The 24,757-nt window shown below is 38.0% G+C and overlaps 1 protein-coding gene and 1 pseudogene across 6 annotated transcripts in view; one reads left to right on the forward strand and one right to left on the reverse strand.

Annotated features, from left to right (window-relative positions):
- The window catches only part of FRYL (FRY like transcription coactivator), a 257,505-nt gene that overhangs the window by 29,689 nt on the left and 203,059 nt on the right, over positions 1 to 24,757 (forward strand). For 4 of the 6 annotated variants that reach the window (XM_055339573.1, XM_055339599.1, XM_055339609.1 and 1 more), the window contains exon 2: positions 8,111 to 8,286. The exons of 1 other annotated variant lie outside the window; for it this stretch is intronic. The gene's annotated coding sequence lies outside the window, so the exon portion shown is untranslated. Of the gene's footprint in view, positions 1 to 8,110; positions 8,287 to 15,718; positions 15,880 to 24,757 lie in introns of all 6 variants that reach the window. One more of the 6 variants, XM_055339583.1, reaches the window with a different exon arrangement.
- On the reverse strand, positions 22,358 to 23,366 carry LOC129519399 (mitochondrial fission regulator 1-like; annotated as a pseudogene).

Consider the following 24,757-nt stretch of genomic DNA (forward strand, 5'->3'; position numbering starts at 1 on the left):
AAATTGTTTTTAGTCATTGCCCTAGAGTATGCAGTATACATTTACAACTAATCCAAATCCACTTTCAAATAATACTATACTATTTCATGAGTAGTGCAATTACCTTATAATAAAGTAATCCTAATTCTTCTCACCCTTCCCTTTTTTTCTGTCATTGCTGTTTTTCATTTCATTTGTATAAGCATACATAATTGAATATATTGTCGCTAGTACTTTGAACAAACTGCTGTTAGCTCAATTAAGAATAAGAAAACGCTTTAATTTTAGCCTTCCCTTACTCCTTTGATGCTCCTCCTTTCTGTATATATGTGAACAGTCTACTGGCAATAAATTATCTTGGTTTCTGTTTGAGAAAGTCTTTATTTCTCCATTTCTAAAGGATGATTTTGCAGGGTACAGAGTTCTAGATGTTTTTTTTTTCTGTCAATCTGTTAAATATTTTACTTTACTCTCTTCTTGCTTGCGTGGTTTCTGACAAGTCAGATGTAATTCTTATCTTTGCTTCTCCGTAAATAGTGTATTTTCTTTCTCCTCTGGCCTCTTTCAGGACTTTTTATTTTTGATTTTCTGCAGTTTGAGTGTGATATGCATGGTTGAAGTTTTTTGGTGTTATTCTGCTTGGTGGTCTCTGAATTTCCTAGATCTGTAATTTGTTATCTGACATTAATTTGGAAGAATTCTCAGCCATTATTGTTTCAAATGTTTCTTCTGTTCTTCTAGTATTCCTATTATGTATATGTTACATATTTTGTAGTTGTACTACATTTCTAGGATATTCTATTTTTTCCAGTCTTTTTTCAGTTTTTTATTTTTTTTATTTTAGAGAGCAAGTGATCAGGGGAAGAAGCAGAGGGAGAGGGAAAGAGTACTGAACAGACTCATTGGGAGTGCCTGGCTGGCTCAGTTGGTAGAGCACTTGACTCTTGATCTCAGGGTTGTAAGTTCGAGCCTCATGTTGCATTTAGAGATTACTTAAAAAAAATCTTAAAAGTACAGGTTTTCTTACCCTGGCACTGATCTCCATGGAAGTTTCTATTCCATTAAATTGTGATTCTCTGTATTTGTTTGTTTCTTCAATGCTGGGAGTAGTGATTTGCCCTATGACTACACTTTTTTTATGCATATAAGAAGAGTTGTTGCTTTTTCAGTTCATCTTTTTACTTCATGTTAGGATGAAATGGTAACTTCTAGAAGTATTATTTACTGAGGTTCAGTGCAGGGGGCAGTGCAGATTTAGGGGGGGTGTATTAAGAGTTGAGTTTGAGGTCCTGTATGGTGTCCAAATGGATGGTTGAATTTTTGAGGTTTGTTCTCCGGAAAAAGAATGGGCCTAGAGATATTATCTGTATGCTGACAAATCCCAAATTTGAATGTAAGGCCCCGAAACTGGAAAAGTAAGGTAAGGTCATTTAGACATAAATGTCAGTGGATAAGAGGTGAGGTGGGAAAGAGGCAGAGGAATTGCAGCTCATTTTGCAGTCCAAGTGAAGAAGGCCTTTCAAAAAGAAGGGAGGGGGCAGCCCGGGTGGCTCAGCGGTTTAGCCCCGCCTTCAGCCCAGGGCGTGATCTTGGGGACCTGGGATCGAGTCCCACGTCGGGCTCCCTGCATGGAGCCTGCTTCTCCCTCTGCCTCTCCCTCTCTCTCTTTCTTTCTTTCTGTGTCTTTCATGAACAAATAAATAAAATCTTAAAAAAAAAAAAATGGAGAGAAATGCTGCTGTAGAGTCAAGTCAGGTGAGGCCTGATATTGACCTTTAGATTTCACAAGGTGTGGAGGTCATCAATGACATTGACAGACGGTCCTGTGGAGTGGAAGGTAGAAAGCTTTACATTAGATAGAAGAGAAAATAGAAACAAGAAGGGAAGCAAGTGAAATACTGCATAGAGGCAACTATGTGAATGACTTTTATTATAAGAGGGAGCATAGAGATGCTGCTGACACTGACAGGGGTTTTGTGGTCAAGGAAGGTCAACATTCTGATCACCAATTCCAGTATGCATGTGTATGGGGTTTTCCCACATCACATGGAATTCTTAGACACCAGCTGGGTGTCCTGCAATTCAACTCCATTCTGACACTACCTGGAGATAGCATCACATCTTACAGTTTAATGGCTGAGTCCTACAAGACCATCTCCACCCTCCTCAACCCCCAGCCCTTCAGAAACACTTCAGATGCCACTCCAGGTTGTCAACCTGTGCTCCTGATCTATTGGCTATAGATTAGAGGTTTCAGCAAATTCCTCCTTAGGTTCCATTCATTTGCTGGAGTGGCTCCCAGAACTCGAAACATTTTACTTACTAGGTTACTAATTTATTATAAAAGGATATACAACTCAGGAACAGCTAGGTGGAAGAGATGTGTAGGGCAAAGTATGGGAAAAGGGCCCAGAGCTTTCATGCTCTCAGAGGGTGTCACTTTCCCCACACCTGCATGTATTCAACACAGAAGCTCTCCAGACAGATTCCATCGTTTTGTGGCTTTTTTGTAGGTTTCATTACACAGGCATGATGATTATATCTTTGGCCACTGGCAATTGATCCAACCTCCAGCAATCCCCCTGACACCACGTAAGGAGGCAGGGTGACACTGAAAGTTCCAACCCTCTAATCACATGGTTGGTTCTTCTGGCAACTAGTTCTAATCCTTAGGTGTCCTCTCATTAACAACAAAAGATACCTTTAAGGCTCTCATCACTTAGGAAATTGTAAGGGTTTTAGGAGTTCTGTGCCAGAAATGGGATGAAGACCAAATACGTATTTCTTATCACAAATCACAGTGTGGAGGGCTCTTTTTTCCCTTTCCTTAAGGTGGGCATCATTATGTTTGTATGCAGACGGGCATGGTCCCTTGTGAGTGGAGAAAAAAGATGTAGATTTTTATCAACCTGAAACCAGTATTCTCAGTTTTAAAATGTGGCTTGGAGATGGTTGGTGTTGGGCTGAGTTTTCTCTACCCCACCCTCTTAAGGGAAACTTTGTAACTTTCTTTTATTTCTTTCTTTTTGGCTTGCTTAATCTTATTGTGTATCTTGATAGATTTTTATCTTTCTCATTTCTGGTAAATAGTGATTATTATTAGGAAGTTGAACCAATTGTGTATAAGAAAATGTAAAAGACATTTAGCGGGGAATGTGTTTCCTAAGACCCATTGTTTACCACAAAAAGGAAACCACTGACTTCTTACTACATCAGTGAAAGATAAAATTATTTTGTGAACACAGTACTTCTTTTACGAGTAACATTTTTCATCCTGTGCTCAGAAATTTTATGAAAACAATAAGTTAATGGGAATTGTAGGCTTTGTTATAAGTAGGGATTTATGTAGAGAGGGCCCTTAAAAATCAGATTTCACTTCATAACGTTTTAAAATTCTTCTAATTTAAGATTGGAGATATTTGCTATAATTTTAAGTTATGAAAAAATATAGTTTAAGCAGCTTAAATGTTAGGTATTTGATTCTTAATTTCTTGAAATGTAATAAAAATTGTAACTCATTTGAGGGAGAAAACATAGCAATACAGGTTGGTAGGAATATATACTTTCATTCGGAAGCAGATGGAAATCAAATTACTGTGCATGTAGCTAATATTATAGTGAATATACTTAAGGTGTAAGTTGACTATCTCATAACCTCATAGCTCCCCTTCTATTGTAAACTCATGTTTAGAAGAGAAGTCCTCAGGTAAAGTTTCATAGAAACAACGAAACTTGTAGAACATAGGGATGTTATAATAGATTTGGGGTCATTGAAGACCAAGCCTCTTGGACTTTTCCGTTGGAATTCCTCTACCCTTGCCCTCTACTGACCTCCACTTCCCATCCCCACTGGGGGGAAATACCTCTTAAATACATCTTTAGCAGTAATAAAGTCTCCCAATTTCTGAGTATCTATGAAATGTACCAATGGAAAAGCATCTCAGAAAAGCCAGAGATTGTAAAATGTTTAGATTGTAAACTATATTGTATAATAGACACAACTTTGTTATATAAATGTGACCCTTGTGCTAATATAGTGATTTCCAACTTTATTTGGTCTACGTATAATTTGTACGTAAGGAGATAAATGTATATATGGATATATGTCAGGTAGTGATAAATTCTGTGATAAAAACAAAGTGGAAATAGGAAAGTAATATAGGAGGCCTACCTGATACTGCGTGGTCCCTGAGCCAGCTGCCTTTTTCTTATTTCCGCTACCTCCTCAGAGTTGTGTGGAGTTAATTGTGAAACGTACCTAGCAAATGCCTGGTATCATATACCGAACTACCCATCGTATGTTATTCTCCTTTTCCCTTTTTTTTGGTAGTTTAAGTCCTCTAAATCTCCAGGATATAGAGTATGTGTAAATTATAAGTTTAAACTAGAACTCATGGTGTTCAAGTCCTTTGTGTGGTTTTGAGGTGCCGAATGAACCTTGAGGATATATGCCTAGTGAAATAAGCCAGTCACAAAGGACAAATCCTGTGCGATCCCACTTGCGTGAGGTCCCCAGAGTAGTCAGACTCATAGACAGAGAAAGTAGAATGCTTGTTACCAGGGGCTGGGGAGAGGGAGGAATGGAGAGTTAGTGTTTAATGGTCACAGAGTTTCAGTTTTGCAAGATGGAAAGAGTTCTGGAGATGGATGGTTAGTGGTGATATTTGCACAACAGTATGAATGTACTTAATGTCATCGAACTGTACACTTAAAAATGGTTAAGATGGAGGATGCCTGGGTGGCTCAATTGGTTAAGCATCTGCCTTCGGGTTCAGGTCATGATCCCGGGGTCCTGGGATTGAGCCCTGCCTTGTTCTCCTGCTCAGTGGGAGGCCTGCTTCTCCTTCTGCCCCTCTCCCTCCTGGTTCTCTCTCTCTCTCTCTCTCTTTCTCTCTCTCTCAAATAGAATCTTTTAAAAAATGGTTAAGATGGTAAATTATATGTTAGGTGTATTTTACCACCATTTAAAAAAAGCACATGTTGAAACTACTGTTTTTGATAAGGCATGCCTTCCTTTCCTATTCTTGGTAGTAGATATTACTGAATTAAGTTGTCCCCTCTCCCCCATTTTATTGAGATATAATTGACAACACTACATAAGTATACAGCCATAATGACTTGACATATATTGTGAAATGATTATGAATCAAGTTGCTCTTGACTAAATAATGAAACTGCTCTTTTTACATCATGAATCTGTATGAGATTCCCATCCACTGAAAAGTATTGGTTATCAGAAATTTTCATTAACTTTTAGAGTTATGAAACCTCAAACTATTGTTTTTAGAGGTATCAAACCTTAATCTATTGCTTTTAGAGCAGAGTGTAGTATGACTGGAAAATACACGTTTTAGTTTTCTATGTCAATTTAAAAAATATTTATTCAGCACTTAATTCTGTTGAGTGAATAGGAGTAACAACATTCGTTGAGTAATATATGCTGGCTCTTATTTTATACTTAATAATACTTATAATATTTGTAGCACTTTATGATTATAAAATAGTCCTTGAAGGTATGGCAGTTGAGAAATCCAATGCTCTGATTGGATAAGATTTTAGAGGAATTTCAGTGCATAGAAACAAAGAATGGACATTCCGGTTGGAAAAAATGATGTGGGTGTAGGAATGGGATATGTTTGCACAGAGCAGAGGTCAGCCTGACTGAGGTCTAGAGAATATTAGGGAGATGTGCTAGCAGTTTACTTTCTGCCATTAGGCCCTTGACTTTGAGGCTAATGAATTTCTGGACTTTATTCTGTAGGGATTAGGAGTATCACTGTAGATTACCAAGATTTCATGATCATAGTTGTGTGTTTGGCAGCAATCTCTGAGGTGCATTGGAGTACTAGGATCCAAGGTCAGATCCACGATAGAATGGGCACTTAGAATTCTTTTGAAGTTCATAAGGAAGAGTATTTTAATATTTAGTATTTGGGCCGTGAAATACTGGGGATTGAGGATAAATTGATAGGTGAGAAAGGAGAGGCACAAATGTGTGGTAAGAAGAAATCAAGAGGAGTCTATGGTGCATGAGTATAAGTGAATAAAAAATTATTTGTTTTTGGTTTAATGGTCATCTGAATATGCAGGTCAGATATAAGTTTAATTTAGAAAACGGAGGATATAGGGAATTTAAGAGCATAGAAAGAGGGATTTCAGCACCCTTGAATCAAATTTGAAGAGTTTACATTGGGCATCCTCTTCAGTTTAAGGGACAAGTTATCTATAGCGTTCAGGCCTGTGGTGGGCCTGGGAGCTTAAAGAGGAGAAAAGTTTCAGCCTCTGAGATGGAACTTGGTAGGTCAACGGTCACTCTTGAGAACGTGAGATAGAATGGTAGGAATAGCGGTACACTTGTCAGTGTTTTATACAAGCTACTTATATAGAGTAGACTTTCTCTTATATGATATTGGTTGTATAATCAACCAGTAGTTGGCTTGGCTACACAGAAAATCTGTTTAAAATGAGGAATCAGAAGAAAGATACATACCTTAAATATTTTATAATTGAAAAGTATAAAATGCTTATATATAATCAATCATTTGTATAGATCAGGCCTTCTCTTTAGGATATTTTTTTCTTTTAAAGGACTTGTCTTTTTCAAATCCTATAGCTTAATTCTCAGACAAAGCAATATTTTTTGCACTCATATTTTTGATGTAACTTTTAACTATATTACAATAATTATTGCAAATACAATTGGCATAAACAGATTTTGGGACATATAAAATTTACTCGCAATTCAATTGCTAGGGAAAAAATAAGCTGGTGTAACACAGAGGAACACCCTGCTTCCCCCAAGAGGAAATTGAAACTCAAAAGTTGACTCATTTATAGTTGAGGATTCGCAAGAGTCTTGTTTTATCTTGAATCCAATGCCTGTCTCATTATATAGTGTTGCAAGGTGATAAGGAATAATACAGGAAATATTGGTTAGTGGTGAAGAAGATTGCAGACTATATATATATAGGTATATATTTTTTTAATATAGCAGCTTCATTAAGATAAAATTCACATACCAGGCAAATCACCGGAGTGTACAATAGTCACAAAATTGTGCAGCCATCATCAAATTGATTTTAGAACATTTTCATCATCTCCAGAAGAAACAGTGTACCCATTAGCAGTCCCTTCTCATCTCCCCCCACCCCCACTCTAGTCAACCACTGATCTATTTTCTCTGTGTGTGTAGATTTGTCTATTCTAGGCATTTTGTATAAATAGAATCATGTAATATGTGGCCTCTGTGGGCTTTTGTGATTAGCTTCTTTCACTTAGCTTAATGTTTTTAAGATTTACCTATGCTGAAGCATGTATCAGTACTTCATTCCTTTTTGTGGCAGAAATACTCAAGTATTCCCTTGGATGGGATATACCACATTTATTCATTCATCAGTTGATGACATATGTGTTGTTTCTGCCTTTTGGTTATTACAAATAACACTAGTATGAAGATTTATACACATATTTTTGCATGGATATAGTTTATCATTTCTCTTGGGATATACCTGAGAGTGGAATTGCTGGGTCATATGTAACTCGGGCTGTTTTCAGTATTTTACTTTTACGGATAATCCCACAAGTCTTGCTGTACACTATTTTGTGACTATATAAGTATATCTAGGCAGAATGTCCCAGAAAGAGGGTTGTTACCACCAGCAACAGAAAGTGCTTATCTCTTAGGGTACTTTGGGGTGTACCTTTGGAAATAAAGGCAGTTTCTGGGGTCATTTCCCTAAGTCTCATAAGGTATATGTCCTCAAGTACTATGGAAGCACTCTTATGATCGCCTTTGTGTCATTAAGAAACAGTTGATTATATTTAGATGGTAAGAAAATAATTTATAATACATCTTAGAAAGATGTTATGGGTGGCCAAAAAAATCTTTAATTTAGAACCTGCCAAAGATGAATTCTCATATTTTAGTTTTCTCTCTCCAGATCGATTCTTTCCCCTTGTAGTTGAGATTTTTATAAAGAAAGTTCTTCTTATCCAGATTCTCAATTATAAAAACTAATTTCAATAATGATATTTGTTCTGTGAAAACTAAGATGTTACAACTTCTGTTTTAAACATGAGTGTTAACTAATAACCAACCATATTTCTTTCTTTTCTCTTTTTTGTCTTCCAGCCTTTAACATTCCATATTCTGCTTTGTACATGGTGAATCACTACTGCTTTGCACCAGTGTGCCCACTTGTGTGCCTCTAAAGTACAAGCTCCAGATTGAAAAAGCTTCTAGATGGATCCTTTCCAAAATTGGTGTCTTTTCTGCAAACTCTGTGCCTCAACAACCTGTTCTAAGTGGTAAGGATATGTGCTTTTTATTTTTTCTATTTTCCTTCCTTCCTTCCTTCTTCTCTTCCTTCCTTCCTTTCACAGAGAACCCAAGGGGGAGGAGGGAGAGAGGGAGAAGGACAAGCGGACTCCCCACTGAATGTGGAGCCCAACGTAGGACTCCCGCCTCAGACCCTGAGATCATGACCTGATCCGAACCCAAGAGCCAGTTGCTCAGCTGACTGAGCTACCCGGGTGTCCCAAGGATATGTATTTTTTAACAGAATAATAGAAATTTGTAAAAGCAATTTTTGTTTGGATTGCCTTCCCCTTTATTATGCCTTCTCTTCTTACATATGAGTAATACCTGTACTTTTTCCCCCCAATTTTAAAAATCACATCTAAAAATAGCAGTAACATCAGGTTTTTGGAGGTTTCAAAACAGTCTTTCCATAGAAGATTCTAGGTCCAGTATAATATCTGATATTTATAAGGAAAAAATATATAAAAATATGTAAACAACTGTGTATGTTCATTATACACTCTAACTGTACTCTGTAATCCCTTATTGGAAGGTTGAGGTAGTTCATCCTGTTACTGTCTTTTCCTCTCTATTTAGGTACTTTGAGTCCATTGGGTCAAGAACATCATCTACTTCCTATTGATGTACATTATGTAATTACATATTTATGGAGATGATAAGAGAGGTGTGTGATGCCAACTCTTCTTTTTTTAGCCTGGTACTGTGTGTGCCTTTTCATATTCTAACAGTTTTTGGAAGCATAGATGCTAGTTAGCAACATGTTTTTTGAACATCCCTGAGATTTACCCAATACATTTTTGGCTGGGGTGGGACAGAAGAGTAACATTGAGCAGAACCAGTTGCTGATTTGGGAGACCTTTAAAAGAAAATCATTGAAGTAGGCTCATTTTGAGTGTTACTCAACAAATATTTACCAAATGCCTGCTGTTGATGCCTGAAAATACATAACGACATTTAGCAAGGTAGAGAAGTCAGTTGCCAAATGGAGCCCATGGTGTTAGATGATGATGCGAGGTAGGGAGGTTGAGTGAAGAATGGGGTACATTTTGGCCCTACTTCTAATCATTAATTGCATACTGTTCTTGAGCGCGACTTAATTAGCCTTATTAGACCTCAGTCTTCTCATCTGTGCAATGAGTGAACTAAAACTAAACGATTTATAAGGTATTGTGTTTTCATACATCTAACGCTTTAATAATTGTAATGAACAAATTGGCAGATTGTTGGTCTTTTGAGGATAATTTTCTTCTGTAGCCCTTTTGATTGAGAGATTTTTAGGCTCTATTCTTTGAATTACAGGGTTACGACAAGGCTTCCACTTACAGAACATCTTTCAATTAATAATTTTGTTTTGAAGTTGATGTATTTCTCTCCCCATTTTTATCCTTCTCTTATCTTGACATCTAGACTTTCTGTTATTTGACCCAGATGTTCCCTTTCTGTCTCTTGTATCATGTTGGCTCTCCTTATGCTTCTTTGACCTGCCTAGCCTCCATTATTTTTGCCGGCTAGTTTACCAAGATCACTACGTCTTAGACCAGAGCTTCCAGTCCTGAAACTCTTACACCTACAGATATGTATTGAAATAAGCTTGGGAGAAGGGTGTGATTCTCTGGCAGGTAGCTGGAACCAATAGTTAACCAGCGTTAGTTCACCAGGACTGGAGCCCCAAAGTTCTGCGTACTGCTCACACCCATCCCTTCTTTCCTTAGACTTCACCATCACCTGGAACACTTCTATTTCTGAGGCTTTGGGAAGTTTCTTGTCATGATCATCTCCCTCTGTCACATCCCACTTCTCAAATCTGTTCTTAGTCTTTATTATGACTTGCAGTTTCTTGGCGTTTTTTTGTTTTTTTGTTTTTTTTTTTTTTTTCTAACCAAGTGAGCTATTTCCTAGCCTCATTAGCTTTCCTCTTACTCAAACTCCATGATTGTTTTCGCATCTTATATTCTCTTGCCTTTTTAAAATTCTGAGGAACTGTCTTACCAAAACTCAAACCTAAGTTCATTTGCCATATGTATCCTTTTCCCTCTAGTTCTGGGTGCTTGATATAATTGGAAACAGACACATGACTAACTTTGGATTTACTCAGCAATCATGTACTTGATCTCTGAACTGGTTTTCAAAGTTGGCTTCCTACCATTCCTTTAAAAGATCCCACACCTTGTCACAGTCCATTTGCCTTTCTGGGGTGATCTAGCATACTTCCTGACCTATTCTTTTTACATTAGATTTTTTTCTGTGTTGGAATAAGAATGTTTTGCTTTATTTTTTATTTTTATTATGGAAAATTCAAAATTTATACAAAAGTAAACAGACTAATGTAATGAACCTTCTTGTACTCATCACTCAGGTTTAATAATTACCAAGTCATGACCAAATTATTTGTCTATCTCCCACCAACTTCTCTCCCACTCCTGTATCATTTTAAAGCCAAACCTAGACCTCATAAAATTTATTTGTATTTCAGTATGTATTCTTGAAATAGAAGACCTTCTTTTAAAACATACAACCTCAATACCGTTATTACCTTTAAAAAAACAGCAACAATCCTAACGTAATAAAATATCCAGTTGATGGTAATTTTGATTCTTTTGTGTATTTTCAAAGCAGTTGACTTGATTGAATCAGCATCTAGATACGCCCTCCCTTCCGTTGCAATTAGATAATTTTTCTCCTAAGTTGTGTGGTGTGTTGTCATCCCCCTGCCCACTTGGTCCTTAAAATTTATTTATTGAGCACATTGGGATGTAGATGTGGACAAGCCTGATTATATTCCTGTGAAGTGATTAAACCTACTCCTCTGTCCTTTGTATTTCTTGTTAATTGGTAGTTGGATCTAGAAACTTGCTCAGATTCAGGTTCAATTTCTTTTGGCAAGTCTGTGTGTTTTGACAAGTGTCTGTCTGGTGCACACAGTTTTTAGTGTTCCCTCTAATGTTGATTAGTTGCCGTTTGTGCTCAGTGTTTTAGATCAGGGGATGGCACACTTTCTCTATAAGGGGCCTGAGAATGTATAATTTAGATGGCTGTGGGCCATCTGGTCTCCTCTGATGCAGCTACTAAACTCTGCCCTTGTAATGGGAAAGCAGCCATAGACAAAATGTAAATGAATGGGCATAGCTGTGTTCTAATAAAACTTTATTTACAAAAACAGGTGATGGACTCCCTGCTGGAAACCTATTAAATAATTAGAGGTTGCAAGATACTGATGTGTTAATACTATAACCTTACTGTTCATTTATCATGTGAAATCTATAAAGAGAAACTGTTCCTCATGTACTATTTCTTACCTACTAGTACAGTTTGATTAAGAAAGATCAGAAAAAGCTTGATAGTTTCCCCTAGCTTACCAATTTCAAAACAGTGAGTTGGTTATATTAGCCCTCTTCTCTCAGGATTGCCCCTTCTCCTCTAGACTCATTAGATACTCTTAGATTTAAATATAATGGATTTTAAAAAATTCATTGTCATTATTTTTATCGATGCTTAAATTATTTAATCTTTGGCCAGTGGAAGCCTTTTAAAGTTGCTTACCGCGTTATTTTGACATGACTCTAGTAGTTTTTGGTAGTGATCTTGATTATCTGGTATGACAAGAAGTTCCAGACACATCATGTACATTGCCTCCCTACACCTGGTACACCTGGACCCAAGGGACCCCTGATTTCTTTACTGGGGAACAGGATTTCAAGACTATAGTCTGGGCTCTGAGAGTTCTCATTTCTGATGAATTGATCATTGTTTCTAAGTCTTTTTAGTAGTCAAAATTAGGGGAAACTTTTTAAGATAGAGAACCTCATGAGTTCATACTGATACTTCAAATTCTGTTTCAGCTCTCTAAGATTTTTCTCAGTGTTTTTTATTTTACATCTATCTTTTTCTCAGCTAAGAATCCTGGTTCTTAGACACCAGTAATATAATTAGAATGTTTCATAATTCCTCATTTTGAGTACCTCTGTGTGTTCTACACATAGCAGTCTTAGAATAGTAATACCAGTGTTAAAGGTTTGTCTCTGCCTTCTTTTGCTAATGTATGTCTGTGAGACTTACCCATGTTGTATGAAACAGTAGTTTGTTTTTTTCATAGCTGTGTAGTATTCCATTGTATGAAATGCCCCAGTTTATTTTATTTTTTATTTTTTATTTTTTTAAATTTTTTATGATAGTCACACACACACACACACACACAGAGAGAGAGAGAGAGAGAGAGAGAGAGAGAGAGAGGCAGGGACATAGGCAGAGGGAGAAGCAGGCTCCATGCACTGGGAGCCTGATGTGGGATTCGATCCCGGGTCTCCAGGATCATGCCCTGGGCCAAAGGCAGGCGCCAAACTGCTGCACCACCCAGGGATCCCCCCAGTTTATTTATTTTCCAGTTGATGGATGTTTGAGTTGCTTCCAGTTTGGAATAATTATGAATAAAGTTGGTGTGAGCATTCTTGTGCATGTCTTTTGGTGGGCATAGGTATATTTTTTTTCCTGGATATGTACCCAGCGATGGAGTTTGCAATTCTTTTTTGATATAGGACACATTCCCTTAGAAATGTATAGTCAAAATACTGTGTGTGCTAGTTAGCTATTGCTATGTAACAAATCACCCCAAAACTTAGTGGCTTAACATAGCAGTCCTTATCTCACATTTGCTATGGGTCATTTTTCTTACGATGCAACCTACCTAACTGGATGCCTCTAGCTCATAAAACTGCAATCTCAGTGTCAGCTGGGGCTGTATTCATCCCAACACTCAGTTGGAGGGGGCACAAAGGAGCCTGGTGGTGCTTTCAAGCCCACTTAGGTGATTATTGGTAGGTCTCAAATCCTTTCTAGCTGTTGGCCAGAAACCAGTTCCTTGGGCTTCTCCACAGGGCACTTAACAACATGGCAGCTGGTTGTTAGCTTGGAGCAAGGGAGAAAGGGTAACCAAAATGGGAGCCATGGCCTTTTCATAACCTCTTCTGTCGCATGCACTGCTCTTTTCCCTTTCCCTTTCCCTTTCCCTTTCCCTTTCCCTTTCCCTTTCCCTTTCCCTTTTCCCCTTTCCCTTTCCCTTCCCCTTCCCCTTCCCCTTCCCCTTCCCCTTCCCCTTCCCCTTCCCCTTCCCCTTCCCCTTCCCCTTCCCCTTCCCCTTCCCCTTCCCCTTCCCCTTCCCCTTCCCCTTCCCCTTCCCCTTCCCCTTCCCTTCCCTTCCCTTCCCTTTCCCTTCCTTCCTTTCCTTTCCTTTCCTTTCCCTTTCCCTTTCCTTTCCTTTCCTTTCCTTTCCTTTCCTTTCCTTTCCTTTCCTTCTTTTTTCTTTTCTTTTCTCTTCTTTTCTTTTCTTTCTTTTCTCTTCTCTTCTCTTCTCTTCTCTTCTCTTCTCTTCTCTTCTCTTCTCTTCTCTTCTCTTCTCTTCTCTTCTCTTCTTTTCTTTTCTTTTCTTTTCTTTCTTTTTCTTTCCTTCTTGATTCATGAGAGACACACAGAGAGAGGCAGAGACACAGGCAGAGGGAGAAGCAGGCTCCCTGCAAGGAGCCTGATGCGGGTCTCAATCTGAGATCCTAGGATCCTGCCCTGAGCCAAAGGGAGACGCCCAACCGCTGAGCCACCCAGGCATCCCCATTGCATTCTTTTTTTTTTTTTTCCATTGCATTCTTTTAAAAACAATTATTGTGGTGTAAAAACAAAACAAAACAAAAAATATATAAAATATAATATATAACATGAAATATGCCAAGTTAACCATTTTTGAGTATAAGTTCATTCGCATTAAGTACTTGCACATTTTTGTATAATCACCACCACCACTCACCTCAAGAACTCTTTCTGTCTTTCCAAATCGAAACTCTGTACCCATTAAACATTGCTGACTCCCCATTCCCCGCTTCCCCCAGTCTCTGGCAACCACTATTGTACTTTTTGTCTCTGAATTTGCCTATTCTGGGTCCTTCATAAGTGGAATCATATGGTATTTGTCCTTTCGTGACTTATTTCACTTAGCAGAATGTCTTCAGGGTTCATCCATGTTACAGCATGCATCAGAATTTTATTCCACCTTTTAGGCTGAATAACATTCCATTGTATGTATATACTGCGTTTTATTTACCCATTCATTTATTGATGGACATTTGTTTCCTCCTTTTGGCCACTGAATAACTGCTGTGGATATGGGTGTTCTGCTGATTTCTATTCTTAGAAGCAAGTCTCTAAATACAGTCCTTAATAAAGAGGAGGTAATTACCTATGGGTGTGAATACCAGGAAGTGTGGGGGTCATGAGGCCCCTCTCAGAGCCTGCCTACCATACTGTTTAAGTCATTCTTCATAATTGTTCTCTGTACAGTTACACCACCAAATGGATATACATCTAAGTTTTTATATATGATTTTTGATACTTAATAATACTGAAATGTAATTTTGTTTTATAACTGTATAACAGCTTCATGTGGAAATTCCAAAGTCAAACCCGCAGAACAAGATTTATTCAAGGGAGTCTAATCTCTTTCTCTGCTTTCCCTTCTAAGTAATTGCATTCTAAAAACTTGTTTATTATTACACTTTTTTTTAATATAAGCAAAATATATATTCATATTCTGCCTTTCTCATATAGAATACTGTATGCCTTGCTCTTTTCACTTAATATATCCTGGTGATCCCTTCTTAGCAGTAAGTTACTCATTCCTTTTTATAGCTACATTGAGTGAATAAACTGTATGTAGTTCATTTAACCAGTTCCTAATTGGTGGGCATTTGAATTGTTTCTAATTTTTTGTTCATAGTACTGCTATGAATAGCCTTGTGCATATATATGCTTTTTAGATATTTTGCCATTGTATATTTGGGGCAGATTCCTAGATGTGGAATTGCAGGGTCAAGGGATAAATGAGTATGCAGTCTTACTAGACATTGCCAGATTTATCCTCGCATCTCTCTATGTTCCCATCAGTAATGTGTGAGAGTGCCTACGTGGCTGTACATAATCTCGGCAACCGAATATGTTGTCAAATTTGTGGGTTTTCCTTGCTGAAAGGAATATCCTTGTCATGTTAATTTCTATCTCGTTATGAGTGAAACTGAATATCTGTTTTTAACTTTTAAAATTTATCTGTTGACATTTTAGAATCCCTTAACAATGAATTTTTATTTATTTATTTTTTTAACAATGAATTTTTAAAGATAATATCGTAACGAGTTCACCTTGAGGTACGCTTTGGACTGAATATATTTTTATATGGTTAAGAGGCACGTGCGTTTCTTTCTCAGTTAACTATTTTTCTAGCTCTATTTTCTTTAGGTTTGTTGATAGTTTCTATTTTCTAAGCCCTTCACACATTAGGAATACCAGTGTGTTTTTTTTTGCCTGTTTTCTTCTTCCTGCCAGTTAAATACAAGTTCTTTTGACCTGCTTTTAGCTTACTTTATTTTGCTTCTCCTTTTCCAGTAATGTTACATTTCTTCTTCTGGCTAAGTGATCATTCGCTGTTTGGTGATTCCACATCTCCAGCTCAGACTGACCGAATCTACGATTTCTGCAATTCAACGTTCCCCAGATGGAATTCCATGTTATCCACAGACTTGATGTTCCTCTGTTCCCTTTATTAGGTAATTGCATTATCATTTGCCCAGTCCAGCACTTCAAGTGCTCTTTTGTGCTTTATTTATTATTCAGCAAGTGTTTGTGAAGCACCTGCCAGGTGCCAGCTACTGGGCAAGGCACTGGGGAACAAATAGTCATAATCCTACCTCTCAGGGAATAGTCTAATGGGGAATAGGTATTGATCCAATATATACACAAACCCACGTGGAACTTCTAGGAAATGAAAAGTCCAGTTTGACTGGCATGTGGTGGGGGCAAGAGGGTGGAGAGCCTTGAGATGCAATCTGATCTACTTTGTAAATCACTCTGGCTGTGATGGGGGGAATGCACCGGAGGGGGAACATGCAGAAGTTGGTTAGGAAGCTGTGGTAGTATTTGTGAAGTGTTGGTCCCCTGTTTGCTCAGTTGTGAAATCCTTTCAGCTCTACTTTGGTGCGTTGTTCCTGCCTCCCACAGCCTTAGTTCAGGAAGTTATCTCTTGACTACTCCAAAGGTTTTTTACAAACTGGTCCTGCTCTTTCAGTCTTTCTTCCTATCTGTTTCAAAAGGCAACTTTTAGAAATCACAGGTCTATTCACATCACCTCCTTTCTCAAAAAGTCATGGAGGGCTTCCTGTGTTGGTTAATTTTGTGTGTCAACTTGACTGGGCTAAAGGATGCCCAGAGAGTCAGGAAAGCATTATTTCTGGGTATGTCTGTGAGGGTGTTTCCAGAAGAGATTAGCATCTAAATCAGTAGACTAAGTAAAGAAGATCCACCCTCACCACCGTGGGTGGGCATCACCAATCCTCCCAGGATCCAAATAGAACAAAAAGGCAGAGAAAGGGCGAATTTGCTCACGCTCCTTGTGCTGGGGCTTCCATCTTTTGCTACCCTCAGACATTTGAGCTTCAGGTTCTTGGGCCTTTGGAGTCCAGGACTTAAACATACAGCAGCCCCCCTCTCCCCACCCCGATCTTTGGCCTCAGACAAGAGTTACGCCATTTGCTCCTTTGGGTCTCCATCCATCCCCCATGGGACTCCTACTGAATTGTACCATGGGCTTTCATGGTCTCTAGTTTGCAGATGGCATATCATGGGACTTCTCCATAATCATGTGAGCTAATTCCCACAATAAATCTCTTACATATCTATATATGAATGTATTGCTCGGTTCTGTTTCTCTGTAGTCTCTGAACCCTGGGTAATACACTCCCTCATTGTGGAAAAATGAAAGCCCACCTGAAATTTGAAGGCTTTATCTTTTTTTTTTTTTTTTTAAGCTTCCAAGTATGCTCCTCTGAGACAGCTTTCCTTTAGGCAACCAGACTGATGTTTTTCTACATCTTTTCTTTAGCTCATGTTCATCTTCTGTCATGACATCTCTGCTTCTGGAATCCTATATTCTCTCTCTCTTTTTTCCCTAAAGGCTCTCCTCAAATCCTAACTGTTCCCCAGTCCTCCTTAAAAATCCTCAGTCAGGTTGACTTTTAACCCACATACCCTATTTTGTTTTTTGATATGTCAGTTCTAAGATGTGTCACAGTGTGTGTTGTATGAGAAACATTCACATATTTATTTGGAGTGCAAAGAAATATTTTTCATTTTTGTAACTGATAACTCAATAGATATTGAATTGCATGAAATTAGGGAACATTCAGTGAGGTAGATCACTTATCAAAATCTCTTGTAAAAGAGACAAGTCTCAAGTACAATTTAAAAACTATCTTGTATTGAACCTTCAGGGATAGGACATCTTCCCTTTTGAAATGGTCTTTACAATTCAGTGAACATCAAGTCATACTCTCTGCACTGGTTGGACAAAAATATGTTAATATGGCAATATCAGGGAGCTCTTTTGACTTTGTGTGTGTGTGTGTGTGTGTGGCATATTTAGAGCATTCAATATTTGATTTCCATGGTGATGGAGAATGGCCAATAAAATCATGACTATGTAGCATATCTAAATCTCTTCTCTTACCTGTGGCTTCTTGTGGACTAATCTTATACTTGGCTAATTTTTTTTTAATCTAGTATCTTGCTAGGTTGCATGTACTAGTCTGCATGTTGAAAAATATTAGTATACTTGATCCTCATATGTGATTTCTGTTGTATACCAGGGCCAGCCAGCATCTTTCTTTTGTGAAGGGAAGAGAACTATCATTTATTGCCTGCAGACTTGCAAAAATGATATAAAAGTGCTCCATCTTTTTTTTTTTTAAATTCTTACAGGTTTTCCTCTTTTTCTCATTTCTTTCTCCTTTCCCCTGCCTCTCTCCCTTTCCTCTTATAAATGAGGTTAAGTCACCTTGTCTGTTAATCTTGTCTGTTAATATAACTTAGTATTGTGTAACTTTATTACATACATTGTGCTGCCCTCTCCTATGAGGTCATTTCTCTGAAATTATAATGGAAATGGGGTTTATGTAGATTGGTTTACATGTGACTTTTCAGATATTAATGCAACTTTTAGTCTCTTTTGATCACCTCTTGAAATAAGTGACTCTTTTTTGTCTTCTTATACATATTTATGCAATAAAAACGGTTGAGAGATTATAATAATTTTAACAATCCCAAATCGGCTTTCTTTTTGTCATTGGAAATACAGTAGAGACTAAACCTTTTCAATCTATTTTAAAATTAAATTTCCTAAAGTCACGTTTCAAGTTTTTGGTGTTTCAGCAATATTAACTAGTGAGAAGCGTTTTGGTTATTTTAGGGTAAAAATATCTTCACGGAAATTTTTAGTGAGCTTGCTTAAGATGAAATTAGGACATTAAGTCTTAGTTTCTGCAATAAGATTTTTTTTTTTTAATTTGAAACCTTAACTGGGACAGGTGCTTATAGGTAAGAATCAAGTTATCATTTGGTAGTATGATCTTCAATCATATTGCATTTAGTTTGGAGTGATGAAAGTTTTTATTTTTAAAACCAAGAACCTATAAAACAAAAAAATGTTTCATGTGGCTCATGGTTTGAGAGGTTTATTGAAAAGCTTAAGCGATAAAGTTGTCATAAGTGAAATATTGCATTCCACATAGGATTTATGTAACGAGTAGTGAGGGTGAAAAACCTGGTGAGATGGGAGAGGTGATTCAGTTCCTTGATTTGCACTCTCCACTTCTGTTTCCTCTCTCCTTTCTAATCCTACATCAGTATTCCACCTTCAAATACAATTACAACCTTAATCCAGAAGCCCGATCTATTAAAATATAAGCATTTGTTATGTTGTAGTAAGTCCCATTTGTACCATATTGGAACTTTCTACACCACTCTCTTTCCAGGACAGTTGAGGAGGGATGGTCTCAGGACTGGATGAGTCTCAGATTCCATAAGATCATGGATCTATCTTATTCACTGTTTGTGCCCTTCACTACCTTAGCTTGATAAACCGTTGGGCTCAGCAAATCTTCAGTTGGTATTTACATCTAGCCTTATAATGACTTGGATGTATATCAAAATTCTTAAGAAGAGGAGCATAACCTAAATTGGGAAGCTGATTCAGAGACAGCATTCCAAGGGTATTATTCTGATGACCCTGGACTCTCCACTCAACTGAGCCAGGGACCAAATATATTGTCTCAACAGAAAGCAGGAATAAAGGAAAAGAGGCATACCAGGGACCTAGGAGAAAAAGGAAGATTTAAGTGGAGTGGGGAAAAGTTTCTTTTTTTATTTTTATTTTTATTTTTTATTTTTTTTATTTTTTATTTTTATTTTTTTGAAAAGTTTCATTTTAAACCACAGATGTGGCAGGTGATACTTGTATACTTTGTCAGATTTTCCCTATAAATGTAGAGACCGCTAACTGAATTTTGCACCTGATTGAACTATCACTGGTGTTTAAACTGTGAGCATCCATTTTTGGGAACCATTTGAGGTTAAAGATTATTTTAAGAACTCTGACTAAAACAGAGGAATGTCACTTTCCTTTATAAAGCTGCTCTAGGACTTTTAAGTCTCTAGTAAGACTTTAACAGAAGATTGAATTTAGTCTTAAAGTGTCTCTGTGATTCGTTGGCATAACAATGAGTTCTCCTTTTTCTCTTTAAACTTTTTTTTAAAAACTTGATTTCTAGTTTAATATCATTGAGGTTAGAAAAGATGCTTTTAAACCCCTTAAATTCATTCAGACTTCTTTTGTGGCCTGCCATGTGATCTATTCTGGAGGATGTTCCATATGCACTTGAGAAGAAAGTGTATTCTGTTGATTTTGGATGAATTGTATTGTAAATATCCATTAAGTCCATCTGGCCTAATGTGTCATTTATGACTGACGATTCCTTATTGATTTTTCTGGACGGGTCTACCCATTGATGCAAGTGGGGTATTCAGACCCCTGCTATTTATGGCTGTTTCTCCAGTCCTATCTGTTAATGTTTGCTTTATATATTCAGGTGCTCCTATGTTGGGTTCATAACTATTCACAAATGTTATATATCATCTTGTTGGATTGACCCCTTTATCATTCTAAAATGCCCTTTGTCTCTTCTTACAATTTCTGTTTTGAAGTCAATTTTTTTCTGATATAAGTAGAGCTACCCCAGCTTTCTTTTGGCTTCCATTTATATGGAATATCCTTAAAAAAATTTTTTTTATTTAGAGAGTGTGTGCTTGGGGCAGTGGGGGGAACAGAGGGAGAGGGAAAGAGAGACTCTTAAGTAGGCTCCATGCCCAGCTCGGAGCCCCATGTGCGGCTCGATTCCACGAGCCTGATATCCTGACCTGAACTGAAATCAAGGGTTGGATCCTTAGCCAACTGTGCAACCCAGGTGCCTCTGGAATATCTTTTTCTATCCCTTCACTGAAAAGGGATATAAATATAAATATAAATAATAAATTTACTGTCTATAATAAAAAAACTGTCTGCCGAAATATAAATAATAAATTATAAATATAAGGGAGTCTGTAGTGGGCAGCATGTAGTTTTTGTTTTTTAGTCCATTTAGTCACTCTCTGCCTTTTGGTTGTAGTATTTTGTCCATTTATATTTAAAGTATAATTATTGATAGGTAGGTACTTATTGCCAGTTTGTTAATTGTTTGCTGGATGTTTTTGTAGTTTCCTCTCTGTTCCTTTCTTCTCTTGCTCTCATCCTTTGTGGTTTGATGACGTTCTTTAGTGGTACGCTTATATTCCTTTTCTTTACCTTTTGTGTATTTACTATAGGTTTTGTTTTGTAGTTAAAGTTAGCTTTAACTGTAACAATTTATATCTACTTATATCTGTAACAGTCTATTTTAGGTTGATAAAATAGTTGCCATCTTAAGTTTGATCACTTTTGCTCAACATTTTTACTCCTCCCCCGCATGTTTTTGATGTCACATTTTACATCTTTTTTCTTTCTCTTTTAATCCTCTCCCTGCTCTAACACTCAAAAAAGTACCCAGAGATTAAATGCAAGGAAGCTCAAAGAGCCAAGTTAAGCCAGCCCAAGATTAGCAGGCTCCCTCCCACAGGGGCCAAAGTCTGGGCACGGAGGTCTCCAGTCAGAGCCTGGTATTAAAAGCTGGTACAGAATAAGGTGGTTCCAGAGGCTAGCAGTAAATGGGACACCCCCAACAGGGCCAGGCTGTGTAAGAAGTGTGGCTTGTTGGCCTTGTCAAAGAGCTCCTTCCTGTAGGCATCTGGAAACCATGTGCTGTGCACCCCATAGGAGGCTGGACCTAAGACCCTGACTCTGGACAAGGCACTCAGGCAGTGGAAAGCAGCCCATGGCAGTGGGTGGTCATGCACCAGAAGAACCTGCATCTTTTTATCTTGTGTATCCCTTAACTAATTATTGTAATCATAGTTATTTTACTACTTTTGTTTTTTTAATCTTAATAATAGCTGATGAATCCATTATTTTTATTATTGTACTTATCTTTCCAGTGAGATTTACTCTTTGATATGTGTTCCTATTACTGAATTAGCCCTCTTTCTTTTCAGCTTAAAGGGGTCATTTGAATGTTTCTTGTAAAGCTGATTTAGTGGTGATAAACTTTGGCCTGTGCTTATCTGGAAAATGGTCTCTTTAATTCTGAATAATAACTTTGCTTGGTTGAAAATTTTCTTCTTTTCAACATTTTGACTATATTGTGTCACTCCCTTCTGGCCCGCAAACTGTCTGCCGAAAGAAGTATTGATAGCCTCATAGAGGTTCCCTTTTACAAAACAAGTTATTTTTCTCTTGCTGCTTTTAGGGTCTCCTTGGGGTTGTCTTGTTTGGAACTCTCTGGGCTTCCTGGATGTGGATGTCTGTTTCCTTCCCCAGGTTAGGGAAGTTTTCATCCATTCTTTTTTCAAATGAGATTCCTGACCCTCTTTTCTTCTGGGAGCCCTATAATGAGAACGTTAGTCAATTTGATGTTGTCCCATAAGTCCCTTAAACTATCCCCCCCCCTTTTTTTGTCTACCTGCCACTCTGATTGGGGGAGTTCTACTGCCTTGTCTTTGAGTTCACTTATCCTTTCTTCTGTGTTATCTAGTCTGTTGGTGAACCCCTCTAGTGTATTTTTCAGTTCACTTATAGTGTTCATCAGCTCTGTGACTTCTGTTTAGTGCGTCCATATGTTTTCCATCTCGTTGTTGGAGTTCTGCTGTGTTCATCTGTTCTTTTCTCTGTCTTCTCCGTTTGGTAAGGATCTTTATGACCATTACTTTGAACTCATTATCAGGTAAATTACTTGTCTTTGTTATCATTATGGGTTTTTTTCCTTCCAAGGTTTTTATAAGACCTAGATCTGGGCTCTGTTCCATCTGGTGAAAGTCCTTCAGGATCCTCATCGTATCTGCAAAGCTGCTGGCCTTGGACAAAGAGACACAGATGACTTCAGATGAGCTGCAGGGAGCCTTGTGTTCTAGTTTGCATCATTCAGGGCTAGCAGAACAAAGCAAGGGGACTGATGGAAGTTCAGGAACCTCTACCTTGGTCTCCTTGGTGATGTCACTAATGACAAGGGAAGTTGTACAGTGGGTTGAGGATCCTAAAACAAGGAAAGGGAGAAGAGGCATTTAAACTTCCTGGAGATAAGAAATCTGTTGTTAATGAACCCACAGCTCTATAAACTGCCACTATCTCAGCATTTTGGGCTGTGCAAGTGGCTCAGCTCATCTTGCAGCTCTGTGGTGTTGCTTAGGGCACTGACACAACTGACTTTATTAAGGTCAAAAGCCTCTCTTTGGACCCATGCAGGTTGGGCATGGAGGCAATGTAGTTCATGACAATTTAGACTTCCAGGTATGCCTCAGGGATCATATGTCACTCCTGACCAGGGCATATGTCTCCTCTTCATCTGCAGCAGTCCAGGCGATGTCAGCCAGAATAGGGACATAGGTCAGAAATGTTAGGCAGGGGCACCAAGGAGGCCCAGGGACATGGCTTCAGGAATAGTTTGGTCCCAGTGCTTCTCACTAACCTGTGAGCAACCCACTGTGGCTTGTTTTACCAGATTCGGATGGTCACATTGCTTCTTATTCCTGATACTTCAAAAAGACCCTGAATTTGAAGGACAAGGCACCCATAGGGCATCTCTGGGGGCACAGGGAGGCTAGAAGGATGAGTCCTTTATATCAGGCTATCTTAGGGAACACCTGATTTCTCTTCCTAATGACCCTTCCTTCCACCACAGTCCTCCTTCCATTTTTTCTTTTTTACTTTTAATAAGGCAAGTTTATTCTTTATGAAATAATTCACACACAATTTACCTAACTATGCTTAACTCTTTTTTGAGAGGTCTCACTTTTGTTCTGAGGTTCAGAATCAGTATAAAAATATTGAGATCATAATTACATTTTAATTTGAGAATTTTGTTGCATGGAACTCTATATAACAGCTTATTCTTTAAAAATATAAGAGTCCAGAAGAGCAATATTCTTAGTTCATTTAGTAGCTTTGTCAGTTTCCATAGCTGCCAACCTGAACATTTATAGAAATCATGGTTTTGTTTGGGTTAAAATGAAGTAATCTGTGTTAAGCACCTAACCTAGTTCCTTATGAGTAGTAGGCCCTCAGTAATTAGTGGTGGTGGTGGTTATTATTATTGGCTACTTAATTTGAATTTCTAGGGCACCATTTCTTTGGGTACAGTGAACCAATTCTGAATTCTCCCCTCCTATATTTGTAATTTGTTTAGACTGACTTAACTGCTGTGAAGAATAAAGTCTATTGGTGAGTAGGGTGGGGTTTTGGACTTTATTGTGCAAAGTCCTTTTAGAGTTACTGGATGTACTGGAATGTGAAGGATTAAGCTTTGTGGCATGTTCTATATGGTCATCCATAGTGACCAAACTCATTTGGAATGTTGTTTTGATACTAACTTTGAAATGTGTTATTTTCCATACAGAGGATTTTGATTTGAATACATTGCTTATTATCTTTTATAAATTTCTAGAGTGAGAGGAGCTGTCAATTGGTGTAGACCTTACCCTACACAATACTTCCTTTCATAAACATGGGGAGGAGGCATCCTCAAGATAACCATTTCTGGGATAAAGCCAGGCCCCGTTGTGTAACTAGGATAGTGTGGGGTAGCACCCGGCATTGGAGCCTGTCACACTGGGACATTGTGGCTCACAGGCCTACAGTGAAATAGATATGCTTTTTTGAGCCTTCATATATCACTTAAATGGTTGGGTTTTTGTTTTTATCAACAGCTAGCCAGCTCCTCAAAGAGAGTGTAAAAAGCTGTGTATCTAGTTGTACATTGTCGATTTGGTGAGTCTTCTGGCAAGAGAGGCAGTGAGCTCCACTTTCTTGGCGAGGTCTTTCCTGTTTTTCTTTGTAAATTGATGATTGTCTCCCTTGTTTGTACCTGATGGTAGCTTGAACATAGTTAGGCAACTTTTCTCAAAGCACCTGAAACTTTTCATCACACATGTCTCTCTTTTGGCCGGTCTGTAAGCTCCTGGCTGGCGGTGGTT

Source organism: Nyctereutes procyonoides, unplaced genomic scaffold, assembly GCF_905146905.1.
Source record: "Nyctereutes procyonoides isolate TBG_1078 unplaced genomic scaffold, NYPRO_anot_genome, whole genome shotgun sequence".
NCBI lineage: Eukaryota > Metazoa > Chordata > Mammalia > Carnivora > Canidae > Nyctereutes > Nyctereutes procyonoides.